The sequence below is a fragment of the Triticum urartu genome, chromosome 3, assembly GCF_003073215.2.
Source record: "Triticum urartu cultivar G1812 chromosome 3, Tu2.1, whole genome shotgun sequence".
Classification (NCBI taxonomy): Eukaryota; Viridiplantae; Streptophyta; class Magnoliopsida; order Poales; family Poaceae; genus Triticum; species Triticum urartu.
The window spans coordinates 5,125,686-5,145,291 of NC_053024.1; positions in this window are offsets into that span (position 1 = coordinate 5,125,686).

Consider the following 19,606-nt stretch of genomic DNA (forward strand, 5'->3'; position numbering starts at 1 on the left):
ATGAAGATGACTACGAAGTCGTCCATGGGGGCCGGGCAAGAAATGAGGAAGGGCAGCAAGACAACCACCGCGGCTCGGGCGGGCGAGAAGACGAAGAATCCCCAGGAGATGATCACGACGGTGATGCTGTACACAGTCGTCATGTAGAAGATGCAGGACATGATGATGAGGAAGATGCCGGAGCAGACGACGGGCATGATCATGAAGATGATGATGATGCCGGCGGAGCAGACGACGCTGGACCATCGATGGGCTGGGTGCAGGACCCTCATATTCAAGAGCTGCTTCTCAAGCAGACGGATAACGCAAGAGCTGCCGCCCGAGAGAAAGCCAAGATGGATCAACTTGAGTTAGACGCGGTTACTCCATTGTATGAAGGATGCAGGCCCGAGGATACCCGCCTGAAAGTAACGCTCATGGCTCTGGAGATGAAGGTAAAACGCAAAATGACCGAGGCATGCTTCGACGAGAACATGTCATTCTGGCACGAACGTCTTCCCAAGGGGAACAAGTGCCTGACCAGTTTGGAGGAGGCGAAGAAAATCGTGTGTCCTCTGGATTTACCGCAGTGAAATACCATGTGTGCATGAACAATTGCATCATTTATCGGGACGAGCACGCGGAGTCTACCATATGTCCGGTGTGCGGCGTCACTCGATACAAGAAGAGGAAGAAAGCTCCTCGAAAAGTGGTGTGGTACTTTCCGATCACTCCTCGTCTGCAGCGGTATTTCGCGGACCCTAAGGTAGCAAAGCTCCTGCGTTGGCACGCGGATAGGGAGGAGAAGAAGCGAGAATATGACGCAAATGATCCGGAGATAGATAAAAAAGACAAGATGCTGAGTCACCCTAAGGATGCGAGCCAGTGGCAAGCGTTGAACTTCGAAGACCTAGAATTTGGGAACGATCCAAGGAACATCGTGCTGGGCGCGAGCACCGATGGAGTCAATCCATTTGGCAGCCAGAGAAGCACACATAGCACCTGGCCTGTGTTTGTGTGGATGTACAACCTTCCCCCCTGGTTGTGCATGAAGAGGAAGTACATTCACATGAGTATGCTAATTGAAGGACCGAAACAACCAGGGAACGACATCAATCTGTATCTGGGGCTGCTGAAAGAGGAGCTTGACACACTGTGGAAAACGCCAGCCAATACGTGGGACGCCGCAGAGAAAGAATATTTCCCTATGAGAGCCGCGCTGCTCACGACGGTGCACGACTATCTCGGTTACGGATATGTCGCGGGGCAGGTGGTCCACGGATTTTCTGGATGCGTCAGGTGCATGGATGACACAACGTATCGCCAGCTAGATAGAGATCCCGGGTCTTCGAAAACCGTGTTCATGGGACATCGAAGGTGGCTTCGCGACGATGACCCGTGGAGAAAACGCAAGGATCTGTTCGATGGTGAAACCGAACCCCGAGGACGCCCGCATACGAGGAGCGGCGAGGAAATGGACGAGCTGTTGAAAAATTGGAAATATTGCCCACTGCCGGGAAAGAAGCAAAAGGCGCCAGAGCCGGGAAAGAAGCGAAAGGCGCCAGAGCCGCTGCTGAAGGTATGGAAAACGAGGTCTATTTTCTGGGACTTACCGTACTGGAAGATCCACCGTGTGCCTCACAGCCTTGATGTAATGCATATCACGAAGAACGTGTGTGAGAGTCTGCTTGGTACCCTGCTCAACATGCCAGAGAGGACCAAAGATGGGCCGAAAGCAAGGGCAGACTTGAAATCAATGGGCATCAGGCAGGAGCTTCACGCTATATATGATGATCATGATGATGATGATGATGATGATGATGAGGCAAAGCAGGACACGGAAAGTCGTCGCAAAGGCAAAAAGGCCAAGAAGACCGGAAATGACTACCCTCCCGCGTGCTTCACTCTAAGTCAGGAGGAGATCGAGCAGTTTTTCACCTGCCTCGTAGGAGTAAAACTTCCTTACGGTTACGCGGGGAAGATAAGCAAATACCTAGACCCAGCGAAGCAGAAGTTCAGCGGGATGAAGTCTCACGACTGTCACATGCTGATGACGCAGATACTTCCAGTTGCAATCCGTGGGATCATGGACGTGCACGTCCGTGAAACCCTATTTGGCCTATGCAACTTTTTCGACGTCATCTCTCGGAAGTCTGTTGGCGTGAGGCAACTCAGAAGGCTACAGGAAGAGATCGTGGTGATACTATGCGAGCTTGAGATGTACTTCCCGCCCGCATTCTTCGACGTTATGGTGCATCTGCTGGTCCATATCGTGGACGATATCATCCAACTCGGGCCGATGTTCCTGCACAGCATGATGCCATTCGAAAGGATGAATGGTGTCATCAAAGGATACGTTCGCAACATGTCACGTCCAGAGGGAAGCATAGCCAGGGGCTTTCTGACCGAAGAGTGCATCTCCTACTGCACGAATTATCTAGGCATCGAGAACCCCGTTGGTCTGCCCGTCAACAAGCACCTCGGCAAGCTCGCTGGATGGGGTCACCGTGAGGGTCGCCGCGAAATGCATGTCGACTTCGAGGGTTGACTCGCCAACTTTAAAAGAGCAAACCTAGTCGCGCTACAACGCATAGACGTGGTCGATCCTTGGGTGGTAGAGCACAAAACCTTTATTAGGAAGACGTACAATGACCGAGGCCAACAGAGGACGGACGAAGATATACTCAAAGAGCACAACTCATGTTTCACGCGTTGGTTCAAGCAGAAGCTTCTGTCGTACCCTTTACATGAGGATTCTTCCGCGGAAGAACAACTCATATTCGCCTTGTCACAGGGCGCCGAGCACAACCTGATGACCTATGAGGCGTACGATATCAACGGCTACACATTCTACACCGAGGCCAAGGACATGAAGAGCGATGGTTATCAGAACTCCGGGGTAACGATGGAATCCTACACCGGTAACGACAAGGACAGATACTACGGAAGGATCGAGGAGATCTGGGAGCTGAGCTACGCTGGAGAGAAGGTCCCGATGTTCCGTGTCAGATGGGCCAAGAGCGTCCTAAAAGAAGACCGGTATTTCACCACCATGGTTATACCCGAAGCCAAATCCAAGACCGCGGGCGCAAACGTCACCGCGAAAAATGAGCCATGGGTACTGGCTTCCCAAGTGGACCAATGCTTCTTCATTACCGACCCGTCAAAGCCCAGTCGTGTTGTCGTGAGGAGAGGCAAAAGGAAGATCATCGGAATGGATGGAGTAGCCAATGAGCAAGACTTCGACAAGTACAGCGACCCGAGGATCGAACATGACGACGACGATGAAGTAGCAGCATACACCACAAGAAGAAGCAGGACCACCCTACCTAAAGGACGTCCGTTCCACAGAAGAACTCCATTTGCGAAAAAGAAGGGCAAGAAGATTGTGAACAGATAGCTAGCTAAGATCGATTGTATTTAAATCGTAGCCTTCATTTCTCGATTGTATTTCATGGGCACTTTTTGAACTATCATGAATATTTTTAAAATTCATGGACACTCGATCTCAATCCCCCTCCATCTCGATCGATATCCCACCTCGCCAGATCCGGTCCCCCTCGCCGCCGAGCACCCCCCAGTCCACCGGCCGCCGCCGCTGACCCCCCGCACCCTCGATTCCCCTACTCAACCGCCGCCGCCGACCCCCCGCATCCCTCCCCTACTCAACCGCCGCCGCCGACCCCCCGCACCCCCCGCACCCTCCCCCGCTCCACCGGCATTACTGTTTGATGATATTTTTTAAAAAATTATTACTGTCTTATAAAAAAATATTACTGTTATGATTTAAATAAGTTTGAACATATTTAAACACAAATAAGTATCAAACAGCATTTTAAATGCATAAAAAAATTGTGGAGCCTGGGAATCGAACCCAAGACCTCCTGGTGTGAGAACTGGCTGCTGACCAGTTGAGCTAGTAGAGGGAACTTGATGTGGATCAGGTCAGGTGGAAGATAACCTGTTGGCTCGAGCAGAAATAAAAAAATACTAATGGCGCACCAGGGTGAGGTGCGCCATTAGTATGGATGTACTTAGGGCGCACCGAGGGGTGGTGCGCCATTAGTATTGTGCCGCCCCCATCCATATTTCCTCCCCGGCCCAAACCTATCCCCTCTCTCTCCCTCGCCCTCGCCCTCGATCCCCTTCCCCTCTCCTCTCCCGATGCCGCTGCCCCGCCGCCTCGACGCCGCCCCGACGCCGCCTCGACGCCTCGACGCTGCCTCGACGCCCCGACGCCGCCTCGACGCCCCGACGCCGCCTCGACGCCTCGCCCGCGGGCGGCGCAACCTCCGCCTCGCCGAGTCCAAAGGTACCCTCTTTCTCCACGCCCCCCGCTCCCCGGACCCTGGCTAGGGTTCTAACTGAACTGCTGGGGGTTTCGCATCTAGCGGCCGGCGGCGCCGCGAAGTTGGAGGAGCTGCTCGTGGAGGAGACATGGCTGGAGGCGCTGTCCGGGGAGCTACGCAAGCCCTACGTGCTCGACCTTTGCCGCTTCGTCGCCCACGAGCACCTGCACGCCAAGGTGCCCGTCTACCCGCCGCCGCACCTCGTCTTCCACGCGCTCCACACCACCCCCTTCCACGACGTCAAAGCCATCATCATCGGCTAGGTACCCAATCCTAACCCATTGGAGTTGAATCATGTACTTGTTCACCTGCTGCTTCACTGTCAAGATATATGCGACAGTTCCACTATTATAACTTCATTGTGAGGATCATATAGTTCACATAAAAATTTAGGCATTTGGTCTGACTTTGGCCTAGAGTTTCTTGTTGTTACAGTGCTGCCTGCTGTGTGGTGTAATCCCAGTAAATCGAAACATGGATGGATTAATTTGGCAATGCCTTATGCAGGATTGGAAATTGTTGCTCTGTTCTGCATATTCATATTTTGCTAGAATAACTGTTTCAATGCCATTTTGATTTTGTGATCATATTGTTGTGCCTGGTAGCTGGTACATTTTCCACATTGGTTTGTCACCAGAAAATATGCCTGTCGTATAGTTGGTGATCCTATCTTGTCACCTTTTCATTCAGCTATTAGTTGGTGATCCTGTCTTTCTTGCTGAACTTACCATGTGGTCTTCATTTGTCTTTGAGTCTACTCTACATCTGTATCGTGCACTAAGTTTCTTATTTTAGGTGCCCGTCTACCCGCCGCCCCACCTCGTCTTCCACGCGCTCCACACCACCCCCTTCCACAACGTCAAAGCCGTCATCATCGGCCAGGTACCCAAATATCAAGCCACTCAAGTCTACGAATCCTGTACTTGTTCATCTGCTGCTTCATTTTCATTGTGAAGAAATGTGTGACAGTTTCACTAACTTAATTTCATTCTGAAGAAATTTGCGCCTAGAATTTCTTTTTGTTACAATGCTGCTTGCTGAATGGAGTGATGGCATCAAATTGAAACATGGATAGAAAAAAATTGGCAATGCCGTATGCAGAAATGTAAATTGTTGCTTCTGTTCTGCGTATTTATATTATGCTAGAATAACTGATTTGTGGTGACAGTGCTACCTGCTGTATGGAATAATGACATTATACCGAAATATGGATAGTATAATTTGGCAGTGCCATATGCATTTTCATATTATCATGCGAGAATAACTGGTTTGAGGCTATTTTGTTTGTGTGATCACATTGTGGTGCCTGGCATATTTGCCACAACACTTTGTAGCCGGAAAATATGCCAGTCATATATATGCCTTTCATTCAGCTATTAGTTGGTGATCCTATTTCGCTTGCTGTACTTACCATATGGTCTTCATTTGTCTTTGAACCTACTATGCATCTGTATCATGCACTAAGTTTCTGATTTTAGTGTTTTCAGTCTATTTTTCTATTTCTGCTTTAACATAACGGAATAACTAATGGTGGCTGCCTAATGATGACAGACTAAGTTTCTGATTTATTTTCTTATAGAAGTGTAGATTCATTGGTAGCAATTGTTTTCAGTGTCTCATGTTGCAGATTGTGAACAGATAGCTAGCTAAAATATGTGTTCTGAAACACTGAGAGCCAGAAAAGGTTTTGACTTGAAATGTTAATAGCACAGAGAGCACCACAAGTTAAACACCTCAATCTGTTAGTATTTGTCTGCATTTTCTCACATTCTTCTTGTATCTGATCCAATATTGCTTGTAGTGGTTTGTCCAAAATGTTGAATGATACTGCTTGGAGATGCATATATTGTTTCACCTCTTCACATGCCAATGTATTTTCCATGTTGCGATGGAGGCCTTTTTTGCCTTGTCCACCCGAGAGGCCCTTGAGTTTGCTGGAATGTCGATTAACTTCCGTTCCGGCAAATTCGGGTACTCCATATGTCCTATTTTCAGCAAAGGTCATGCTGAAATTTTCCGTGAATTTTAGCATGACTTTGCTAAAAATAGGACATATGGGGTACTTGTGACTAATGCATGGGTGTCGACAAACCATTAATTATACAACCTTGGCTTTTAGGGTGCCTCGGTGTCGATAAAAACCGAAATGATGAAAGCTTAGGCTTCTAGGGTGCCTCGGCGTCAAAAAACCCTCAATGATAAAAGCTTAGCTTTTAGGATGCCTCGGTGTCGACAAACCCTAAATGATAAGACCATGATCTTGTTCCTTGACAATAACAAACTTTTTGACCAAACTTTGTTCCTATTTAGAGAGAAACATGGCCAACAACGATGAGGCCGGGGGTTCGGGCGGCAAGGAATTCTGGGAGCTGTCCCAGGAGATGGAGGAACAACCTCACTTGTATGAGGACGCCGCCTTCCCCACCGATCCTGAGACCACTGATGGTGCCGCCGAGGATGACCCCACTGATGCCACCACTGATGGTGCCGCCGAGGATGCCACCACTGATGACGGCGGCGCACGCACAGATGGCAGCCAACCGAAGAGGCAACGGAAGGACCGGCGCCCGACCGTGCTCCGCACCCTCAAGGAGGAAGTTACTGAAGTGGACTCCGACGGGAATCCAATGGCGCCCGATCGAATAGTCAAGGGGTACTCGCTTCAGCTCGGGTGCATTCTCCGGAGCACCGTCTCGATCAACACCGAGAACCTGAGGCATCCTGACCGAGGGAATTTGCGCAACCACCTCTTCACGAAGCTGCACGAACGATATAAGTTCCCCGCTGAATTTGAAAACACAAGCCTCAAAGGGAATAAAGTGAACAATGCTGCCCTCACGAAGATGAGCAAGGCCCTGTCTACTTGGAAAAGCAACGTGAAGAGAATGATCGAGAAAGGTGAGAGTTATGAGAAGATCAAGGAGAAAAATCCTTCGATCACCGAAGATGACTACAACGACTTCAAGATCAATTGCTCGAGCACCGCAAACTCCAAATCAAGTAAGTGGGGGAAAGAAATGCGGGAGCTGAAATTAGGGGAACGCACACTCGGTCCCGGCGGTTACAGAGTGGCGGAGCCTATTTGGGACAAGGAGGAGGCGGACCGTGCCGAGCAAGGCCTACCACCCCTCTTCGATAAATACGGTGACAAGCAGACCAGGAACTTTGTCAGGGCCCGGTACAAGAAGGACCCGAAAACAAAGGAGCTTACCACGGATCCGAAGACCAGGGCGCTTGAGCTTGTTCTGGTAAGGAATACACCCCCGCGTAATTAGCTCCATATGGTTGCATTCTAATTAATGAAGCCAAATTTCTAAATGGTTCACATTCCTTCCGCAGGCGACTAAAAGCAGTAGCGCGGGGTCGACTAAGAGCAACCCTTGGGACACCACTCTAAATAGGGCGTTGAATGTAATGAAGAACAAGGATAAGCTCAGTAAGCCGACGTCAGCTGGTCGTGTGGTCGGCAAAGGCTTGTCGACAAAATGGTCGTCATACTATAACACTGGTGGGCGAAAGGAGAAAAAGACCAGCTCGGAAAGCCAGGCGCGCGAGGTTCAAGAACTCAAGGCACAGGTGGCGCGGATTCCGGAGATTGTCCAAGAGCAAGTGCAACAACAACTCGGAGCGACGATCACCGCCATTGTGCCTACCTTGATCCAGGGGATTAGTGTGTGGATTGCGGGCGGCCAACAGGGGCCGCCCCCGATTCCTAACTTCACGGCCAGCAACTCGCAGAACGCGATGGCGGGGCCATTGGTGTCTCCGGCGGAGGCGGCATTGGTGTCTCCGACGCCGACACGGGAGCTTAATGCACCCGGGTGTACGCCGGACGGCACCTCTGCAGCAAGCGGCCCCTCCACCAACTGCACGCCCGCCGTTGGCGGTGCCTCGACATTAGCCGAGCTCGACGCCATCATCACGGTAACTAATTAAGCCTCTCTCGGCCGAGGACTTCATCTCCTTGCCTTTGACTGGGCATCCCTGACGCCCTACATGTTTTCGCAGGGCGCCGCCGACGTTCCGTGCACTCTCCTGCACTTCGTGAACAACGAGTTGGTCGATGTCGCCAAGGGAAAAATCATTCAATCGGGCAACCCCTTGTTCCACGGTACCCAGATGCCACCCAACTTGTTTAGGGTTCAACTGGTTCGGGTGCTGCCAGGCTGCGACGAGTTGTTACCTCCGATTCAACCCGTCGGGGCTGACGATGATGACGTGATGACCCTCAGCGCCTGCCTGAGCTGGCCCCTGCTTTGGCCGAAGAGCCAGATTCATTTGGGGGCGGGGGACACCACCCCAAAGACAACACCGCCAGTCGTGCCGGCGCCAAGTCGGCCCCATGGCAAGACCGCTGCAACGGTGCCGGACATCCCTATGCCACTGGATCCAAACATGCATATGGCACAGGAACAGAACGACGACGACGACGATACATTTGGCAACGTCGATCAGTACTTTGCCGATCATGGGTACGGTGGCGACTTCATGGGGCCTCCTTCTCAAGAACCCAACCCAACAAAAGACGTGCGTGATCTAGCTGGTACCGCGGAGAAGCCAAGTTGCAACAGGCGTCGTCTGCCGTTCAGCTCTCAGGAGACGCCTCCAGCTGCCGACTTCACCGAGCCTCAGATAGGCGAGGTGCGAAATATTATCAGCCCCAACACACTTAAGAAGGCGGTCTGTGAGCAGAACTCGGTCCCATTACAGGAGAAGAAGAAGGCACGCAAAAGAAAGACTAACAAGGGTGCGGGCCAGCCGGCACCGAGTACGATCCGTGCTCAGGACGGGCCACCTTCACCTGAGGATTTAATGAGGAGGCTGCATGTGGCGGGTAGGCCGATGCTACCGAGAAATATGCTCGATGCTGCAACCGGTGCTATGCGGAGTCTGCATGACAGTGTTCTTTCTTTGGACAAGCGGCGTCTCAGAGAGAATGATGTGGCATACCCGGTTTTCACGGCCAAGGTGCTAGAGGGCAAGGGCTTTGTGGATAACTCCATCGGGGGTACGATCGTCCTGCGGTTTGATGACATCCACGCTATGTTGAACCTTCATCCGCTGCACTACACCTTCGTTCGGCTATTTTCGCTGAGTATGGAGATGCGGATCATTCGCGACAAGACCCCGGACATCGTGATAGTCGACCCCTTCTACATGTGTGCCAAGATCTTGGGCAGCGCTGGGGACCGGCAAGTCGCGAGTTCTTACCTCGAAGGCGTCATTCTGGCAAACCAAGATAAGGATAAATTCCTCGTGCCTTACTTTCCCGAGTAAGTCCTCCCCTCAACCGCCCCGTAACATATGAATTCTTAGATTTCGATCGTTTTTCTTTTAACATTCCGTGTTTTCTGCAGTGACACACATTGCACGCTCATCCTCCTAAGCCCCAAATATTCCATGGCCACGTATTTCAACCCGGACCGTTAGTCGAACGTAGACTACACAAATGTCAAGAAGGTTCTTGATGATGTTCTCCCCGGCTACGTCAAATCTGGAGGCACCTTCGCCAGGCCTATTCGTAAGTACGGCAAGCACGTGTTCTCCCACAATACGACGTTCTGCTGCGTCAAGCAGCCGCCTGGCGGTCAGAAGGGTGCCTACTACGCCATCCATCACATGCGGGCGATCGTACGGGACCATCACCAACTTCTGCTACCGAGTAAACTCAAAGATTGGGCCGCGAGCGTGTCGGCAATCCAGGACGCGGACATCAGACAAGAATTCTTTCGCATCCAGTCGAAGTTTGCGGAAATCATCCATCAAGATGTCCTTCGTACCTCGGGGCAGTTCTACCTCAGAAATCAACCGTCCAACAGTGACATCGACACAATCCTACAAATGCAGGCTGACAACGCCCGTTATTTCATGACTCCCACGATAGACGACGGCTTCATCCACGCTCCGGTCCCTTGAGTCGAGTCGAAAGCGGTGATGATGTGTCTAGTTCTGAAACATCGATTGGCTCATGTTGTAATTAAACTTTAATGAACTTGTAGTATGTCTCTTTGGTTTCGAGAGTCGTTCAACTTAGATGTAATCAATGCTATTAATGTCTTGCTTTTCTCTTCCTATCGTTCTGTTGCATACTTATATATTGCTTATGTATTGTCTGTGAATTGGTACTAACGTTTCGTTTGGCTAGTGCATAGCGATGCCGTCGTATGTCGTGTACAAGGGTAAGGTTTCCGGAGTCTACGATGACTGGGAGGAGTGTCGAAGACAGGTTCACCGATTCAGCGGTAACAGTTACAAAGGGTACACCACTAGGGCCGAGGCCGAATCTAGATACGCCCGCTATCTAGCGGGAAAGGGGAGGGAGCGTTGGAGGAACCGGATGAAGACGAGTTTCATCGTGATGATGCTCATCGTGATGACCGCAGCTCTCTTCTATGTGATGGTAGTTTAGATGATCGATATCGACTTGTAATGTGAAGACAAACTCGCTACTCGCGGTCTCAAGACTTGTAATATAATGTTCTATCTTTGTTCGGTCTTTTCAATTCGGAGACTAATATGATGAATTGTATTCGGAGACTAATATGATGAATTGTATTCAGAGACTAATCTTCTATTGTATTCGATGAATCTGTCGTTGATGTGTGCTGTCTATATTTTGTCCAATTATACATTTTGTAACCTGTGCAAAAAACAGAAAATTAGAAAAATAAAAAAACCTAATATTCATACTAATGGCGCATCACATCATAGTGCACCATTAGTATGCCAAAGGATACTAATGGCGCATCATTAAACAGTGCGCCATTAGTATGCCGAAGTTACTAATGGCGCATCTTGTTGTTGTGCGCCATTAGTATGCCAAAGCACCTGGGTATACATGGCCCCCTGGGAGGCATACTAATGGCGCACTGTTGTATATACTAATAGCGCATCTGAGGTCCGCCATTAGTATACCAGATACTAATGGCGCACCAGTGGTGAGCCATTAGTAAAATATACTAATGGCGTGGCACTAATGGCGCACCACTAATGCGCCATTAATGGCCAAATTAGGTGCGCCATTAGTAGGCCTTTTCCTACATAAAGAAGGCCTTCCACTCGGTGCGATGGGACTTTATCTTAGACCTCCTACAACAGCGTGGGTTCCCCTCCCGCTTCCATAACTGGACTGTTGTGCTCCTTTCAACTTCATCATCGCATATCCTCCTCATTGGCGTCCCTGGTAGTCCAGTTCGGCACGGCTACGGGCTTAGGCAAGGATACCCGCTCTCTCGTCTTCTCTTCGCCATCACGATCGACCCCCTCGCACATCTCTTACAGCTGGCCATCGAGCATGGGGAGTTGTACCCCTTGAGGGGCAAGGGGAGCACTTCCGTTCATCCCTCTACGCGGACGTCGCCGCCATTTTCATGGCCCCTATCAAGGAGGACATCCGTACTCTTGATGCCATCCTAAAAAAATTGGGGAGGTCACTGGGCTAAGGACAATTTTCCACAAGTCCCTTTTTGCGCCTCTTAGGTGTGGGGGAATCGACCTTGACGATATCTTGCAAAAACCTCCTGGCAACCAAATCATGTCTTTGTCGGTTAAGCACGTCAAGAGGCTGCACTTTCAGCACTTGGAAGATAAGGTGGCGGCTAAATTCCCCTCGTGACAAGGGAGATACTTCACCACCATTGCTCACGCGAATTTGGTTAAAGTGGTGCAATTCATTGATATCACCCCGCTTGACATTCCGATTGAGGTGTTGCAATTCATTGATAAACTCATGAGACCCTTTCTTTGGGCGGGTACGGACTAGGTGTCCGGTGGAAACTAAAATGAGAGGTGTTGTGCCGGCCTACTGCCCTTGGGGGCCTTGGGATTCTACACTTGGGCAATTTCATGCATGCCTTGCGTCTTCAGTGGCTTTGGCTCGATTGGGCTGCACCAAAGAGAACTTGGGTGGATTCCGGCAACCAATGTGATGACTTGGACATGGATCTTATCCATGCGCTCACTACTATCAAAGTTGGCAACAGGGCCAAGGCGAGCTTCTGGAACTCACCTTGTGTTAATGGGATGCGGCCAAGGAAAATTGCCCCCTCCAATTTTGACATCTCCAACAGGGAAAAAAGTAGGGTCAAAGGGGCTCTTCCTGGCGGTGCTTGGGTCCAGCGTATTTACTTGTCTGGCAGGCTTACTACATAACACCTGCAGGAAATCTTTCAGCTTCTGTCCTATACCTCCCGCGTGCAACTCGTCAAAGATATGTTAGACTCCATTGTTTGGAAATTGACGTCGTCTGGATGCTATTCCATGAGATCTATGTCTAAGATAACAAGTCTAAGGGTTATTACAAAATGTTGGTCAATGGACCTTAATAACATGTCGCTGCGGGCAGCCAAGATCTTCTATAAGAGTGTAAGCAGAAAAAGTGGCCAAGCTTTGGGATGCAAGTGTCGAGGGAGAGTAGCGTCCCACAACTCGTTTATGTCCGCAGCCGACGAACAATGCCCACACACTACCACACTCTGTCCGCCAGAGGGCATGTGATGAAGAGGTGGATCGTATATTCGGGAAGTTGTGGGCACCTTGGGCATAGGTTGGAGGAGATGATATTCCTGTGCGCCAGATTTTCCCTAGTATTGAGCCTGTCTTTGAAGAGAAGCCAAGCAAAAACTTTAAGCTTCTAGGGATCCTTGGAGCGCCAAATTAAAGGAGCGATCAAATCAATGCCCGGCCTGCCCATGAGCACATTCTAGGCATGGTTGGTGGAGACGTCACTGCCCCCAACAAGGAACCATTGTTCTTCCTCTTCTGATGGCAAAAAGTCCTGCAAAATAGCCAAAAGCGAAATGAGTTCTTGTACGACTGCAACTGTAAGACGATTTCATAATTTAGCATTTAAACCCTAACGCAAAATATTTGCCACTTTAACTAGCTGCAGCACTGAGTATGAGAAGAGGTGGGGAGGAAGGTAAAGGTGAGTGGTTGTGTCGTTAACCAAGTGTCTAGTCAGATGTACATGTTGGAACCACAATTTGTAACAACAAAAGAAATTTGTTGTAGTGAGGGTACACTGGCGTTAGCCAATTGTTCAACATTGTGGCTGGCTTGTTTGCAGTCTTTTCCTAGAAGTCAAGTGCTTTCGTAAGTAAGCTAATCAAATATGGGACAAAACCATGTAGAGTGGAGAACTTGGTAAAGGCCGTGCTAGTAGAGAAACAAGGTCCTCCTCACTGTCGAGTTTCTTCCTAAGGATTAAGGCGGGTACTACACGTTTGAGTAATTTGATGCCAGGAGAGTAGGCTTATGTCTCCGGTGGGGTGGCCTTCGGGCATGTACAAAACTCAAACTCTCTCTTAATTAATGAATGTAGCAAAGCTTTTGCCCTTTTCAAAAAACGGTAATGAATATATATTTTCCTTGTACATTATATACGTTTGGCAAAAAGTTTCATATGTTCACAATATGATCATCAAGGCAGTGTTCATTTAACAGGACTTTTCAATAGATTTTGGACATTATAATTTTCAGTAAAAAAGTAGGCTGTTGATGTGGACACTGATTGGGCAGGTCAACTGGTCCAAACCAATCGAATTGATCAAAAACCCATTTGATCAGAGTCGGAATTGAAAGTTGCACGATTATAAAAGTTGAGGGTTGTAACTTAGTTTAAAATTCAGGGTTGTTTCATGGACATTCGTGTCAATTCAGGGTTGAAATACGGACTTCCCTCATTAATTTCATCCTTGTCAGATTGCAAGAAAATGTTGTATTAGCCAACAAAGATAATTTTATCAGAATCAAGGTTCACTCTTGGTTCTCCAAGGCCTAGCGAGAAGTTTTCCCTTATCGACCTGTTTTAGATAAATGTGAGGAAGTTGCGAAGCAACATGTTTCCTTGTCACAGTAAGAGATGCAACCCGGCGACTTGACAACACTGAATTTAGTTACTCCACTTACGTTTTATATTCCAAAGATGGTTATTAACCCATGTGAAAATTCATGGTTATGTGGTTTGGAATGACTAAGTTTATTCATATAACTATGTAAAGTCTGTGAGTTCCACTCATAGAAATCATGGAGATCTGCAGGTGTATGTTTACTTTCACTAAAGAGTGGCAAGTTTGTAACAATGGAATTGTTTGCAGTGACTCAAAAGTCTTATCAAGGATTGCCAATGTCCTTGTTGTACAAGTACAAGACATGGACAGTTTAAACAAGAAAACAAATGCGTGACTCCAGCATTTGTGCGCTATATATGTGATCTAGCATACATTCTTGCCAGTTGGGTGGCAAAATCGTTTATGAGTTGTGTGTGTGCGGACAGATATATTAGTTTTCTACTACTTTTCCTTATTAGCTTGTCTCCCCGTGTTTACTGGTGGCAATGATATGGTTAACATGCTACTCAACATACTACAACTCAATGATTTGAAAAAAATTATAATCATATTGATGAGATGTTGATATGTCTCCATCGTATCTACCTTTCCAAACTCGTTTGCCCTTTTTTTTACTCTAACTTGCATGATTTGAATGGAACTAACCCGGACTGACGTTGTTTTCAGTAGAATTGTCATGGTGTTATTTTTGTGCATAATAAAAAGTTTTCGGAATGACCTGAAACATCACGGAGATAAGTTTTGGAATTAATAAAGAATATTGGCGAAATAATCAAGTGAAGGAGGCACACACCCTAACCACAAGGATGGGGGGCATGCCCACCCCCTGGGGCACGCCACCCGACCTTGTGGGCCCCCTGGACCTCCACCGACCTCAACTCCAGCTCCATATATTCTCTTTCGGGGAGAGAAAATCAGAGAGAAGGATTCATCGCGTTTTACGATATGGATCCGTCGCCAAGCCCTGTTCTTCCTCGGGAGGGCAGATCTAGAGTCCGTTCGGGGCTCCGGAGTTTCCAATAGGACCCCGCTGCCACGGGAGGTAAGTACAAAAGATGGCATGCAAGTTCTTTTCCATAAGCACGTATGACTATATTCGGAATACATGCCTGCATTATATTGATGAATTGGAGCTAGTTATGTGTCATACTATGTTATAACCGTTGCATGATGAATGTCATCCGACATAATTACCCATCATTGATCCATTTGAAGGAAATATGCCCTTGAGGCAATAATAAAGTTATTATTTATTTCCTTATTTCATGATAAATGTTTATTATTCATGCTAGAATTGTATTAATCGGAAACACAATACATGTGTGAATACATAGACAAACAGAGTGTCACTAGTATGCCTCTACTTGACCAGCTTGTTGATCAAAGATGGTTATGTTTCCTAACCATAGACATGAGTTGTCATTTGATAAATGGGATCACATCATTAGGAGAATGATGTGATTGACTTGACCCATTCCGTTAGCTTAGCACTTGATCGTTTTTAGTTTACTGTTATTTCTTTCTTCATGACTTATACATGTTCCTATGACTATGAGATTATGCAACTCCCGATTACCGGAGGAACACTTTGTGTGCTACCAAACGTCACAACGTAACTAGGTGATTGTGAAGGTGCTCTACATGTGTCTCCAATGGTACTTTTGAGTTGGCATAGATCGAGATTAGGATTTGTCACTCCGATTGTCGGAGAGGTATCTCTAGGCCCTCTCGGTAATGCACATCACTATAAGCCTTGCAAGCAATGCAACTAATGAGTTAGTTGTGGGATGATGCATTACGGAACGAGTAAAGAGACTTGCCGGTAACAAGATTGAGCTAGGTATTGAGATACCGACGATAGAATCTCGGGCAAGTAACATACTGATGACAAAGGGAACAACGTATGTTGTTATGCGGTTTGACCGATAAAGATCTTCGTAGAATATGTAGGAGCCAATATGAGCATCCAGGTTCCGCTATTGGTTATTGACCGGAGACGTGTCTCGGTCATGTCTACATAGTTCTCGAACCCGTAGGGTCCGCACGCTTAACGTTCGGTGACGATCGGTATTATGAGTTTATGTGATTTGATGTACCGAAGGTAGTTCAGAGTCCCGGATGTGATCACGGACATGACGAGGAGTCTCGAAATGGTCGATACGTGAAAATTGATATATTGGACGACTATATTCGGATACCGGAAGTGTTCCGGGTGATTTCGGAGAAAATCAGAGTGCCGGAGGGTTACCGGACCCCCTCCGCCCCCCCCCCCCCGGGAGAAGTAATGGGCCACATGGGCCTTAGTGGAGAGAGAGAGAGGGCCGGCCAGGGCAGGCCGCGCGCCCCCTCCCCCTCTAGTCCGAATTGGACTATGGAAGGGGGGCGGCGCCCCCCTTTCCTTCTCCCTCTCCTCCTTCCTTTCCCCCTCCTAGTAGGAGTAGGAAAGGGGAGTCCTACTCCTACTAGGAGGAGGAGTCCTCCTCCTGGCACGCCCTGCAAGGGACGGCCGGCCTCCCCCCTTGCTCCTTTATATACGGGGGGAGGGGGCACCCTAGGACACACAAGTTGATTGTTCCAAGCCGTGTGCGGTGCCCCCCTCCACCATAATCCACCTCGATCATATTGTAGTGGTGTTTAGGCGAAGCCCTGCGTAGGTAGCAACATCATCACCGTCATCACGCTGTCGTGCTGACGGAACTCTCCTGTGAAGCTCTGCTGGATCGGAGTTCATGGGACGTCATCAAGTTGAACGTGTGCTGAACTCGGAGGTGCCATACGTTCGGTACTTGGATCGGCCGGATCGTGAAGACGTACGACTACGTCAACCGCGTTCTCATAACTCTTCCGCTTACGGTCTACGAGGGTACGTGGACGATACTCTTCTCTCTCGTTGCTATGCATCACCATGATCTTGCGTGTGTGTAGGAATTTTTTTGAAATTACTACGTTTCCCAACACCATTGCCTACGAGCTTCTCGCATATTGATCTTTGCTTCGTTACTTTTCCGTCGCCACTGTTACGATTGCTACAAAACTACTACTGTTACTTTTGCCACTGTTACGTAATTTCCATACTACTTTGCTACTAAATATTTTGCTGCAGATATTAAGTCTTTCAGATGTGGTTGAATTGATAACTCAGTTGCTAATACTTGAGGATATTCTCTGACTCCCCTTGTGTCGAATCAATAAATTTGGATTGAATACTCTACCCTCGGAAACTGTTGCGATCCCCTATACTTGTGGCTTATCAGATGATTACGTACTATTCATGACAAATGAACTGTGATGGTACAGTAGTACAACAACACTGATTGACAAAGTACTAATTGAATTTCAATTAGCTTTGGTTTTGGCTACATGTATTTCAGTTAGTACATGGCTCGTGCGCTCCTAACTAGATTTATCAGGTTGTGGCTGGTACAAACTTTTTTGGGTATACGTGAGAAATATATATGCTAGACTGCACACTCCACAAATCTCCACGTCAGAATATCCATGATCTAGACTGGTATAAATCTTAAAAAATTAATACCGATTCCTCGGAAAAAAATTAATACTGACTGAAGATAGGTACTTGTATAATTAGTACAATTGCAAAAAAACTTGTATAATTAGTACAATATCAAAGAGATCAACCATTAATTGCATTCATCGTGATTAGATTTTAGAGATCTGGGTCGATCCTCCCTCCATCAATGATGATTCTTCGCAGTAGGCAGGTACCTTCTGATATCTCTCTCTCTATATATATGTAAGCCAATGAGTTAGTATTATATCCGCACAAGGCAGGCAAATCAGCTCCTTACGGAATTCTTCTCTGTTGTTGTCGCACGAGCCATGAAGAGAGCTTTCTCTTCTTCTGACATGGCACCAGCCATGGCATTCCTAGCTATCTTATTCATATGCTGCTCCCTGCCATGCTCAGCCGCCATCCAATGTGAGTATGGACAGATTTATGCATGTTTTGTGTATACTCTATTAATCTATGATGTTTATGCAGCTCACCCGGAAGGAAACCGTGGTGGAGTGAGTCCTCCAGCACCGTGGGCAGCGCCGGGCCGACATAATCAAGGTTGTGGACGCTCCAGCACCCCACCGCCAGTGCCGCACCGCAAGAACTTACAGCTACAGCAGTCTGTTCTTCAAGTGCCATTGATGCCATAAATTATCTTGCACAAGTCTTGCAAACTTCATCACTTTAATTTTTGTCAGTGCTCTATGGTGTCAGTGCCACTGATATGTTCCTAGAGTCCAGAAATAAGTATGGTAGTGATGGTTGTACCCTTTTCTACAATTATGAACTTCAATTAAAAATTATATTTACATGATAATCCTATGGAACCGCCTAGCACCACTGCAGTCATCTAAAAGATGCTTTATGGCACAGTCCATAAGAGTGTTCTTTCTATGCTCATGTGCACCAACACCTGTTTATATTTTTGGTTGTTTCCAGTATACCAGAAAGCTATGAAAATAATTCTGAACACCATAATAAATCTATATCGACCTGCGAAATTTCATGTTCATATGTTCTGTCGTTTATGACAAACAAATAAAATACAAGATTCAGTGAATTCTTAACTTGAATATATATTAGCTAACAAATATGACTCAACACAAATATGGATGGTTAGATAGTGGGGTGTAGGTCCATCTGCACTGGTAGAAAAAGGCTTTTAGTCCCGGTTCTGGAACCGGGACTAAAGTGTCGGTACTAATGCCCTGACCCTTTAGTCCCGGTTCAATCCAGAACCGGGACTAAAGGCCCTCCACGTGGCCGGTCCACCTTTAGTCCCGGTTGGTAACACCAACCGGTACTAAAGGAAATTTCCTGAATTTTTTTTTATTTTTTTGAATTTTTTTTTAAAATTTTTGAATTTTTTTTATTTTCAAATTGCTGAATTGTTTTAACCTCTAATCTCTAATCACCCCTCATCATTCCAAATCATCTCACTTCCCGAACGGTCACCCATCCTCTCACTACTCCAGCCTGAGCACGCTTAACTTCCGGGTTCTATTCTCCCTTGTTTCCAAGTCTGCACTTGTTGTTTTCCTGACAATAGTAAGATGTCAATCCTATTAACCCTCAGGAATTTAGCTTGAGCATGAAGTCACATATTTCACTGTTTGAGTTTAAAACTATTGTTCTAAAAAACAATAATTTTTTAGTAACACTAATATTTTTGAATAAGTAGTTTGACCATTGTTTGACCATAGTTTGACCATAGTTTGACCAGATTTGACCAAAATTCAAAAAAGGTGAAATAATTATTTAATAACACTAATATTCTTGAATAATTATTTAGTAACACTAATACTTCTTGAATAAGTAGTTTGACCATAGTTTGACCAGATTTACTAAAAATTTAAAAAAACTGAAATTTGAGCATAACTTTTTTTCCTTTTGGAATTTGAGGATTCTAG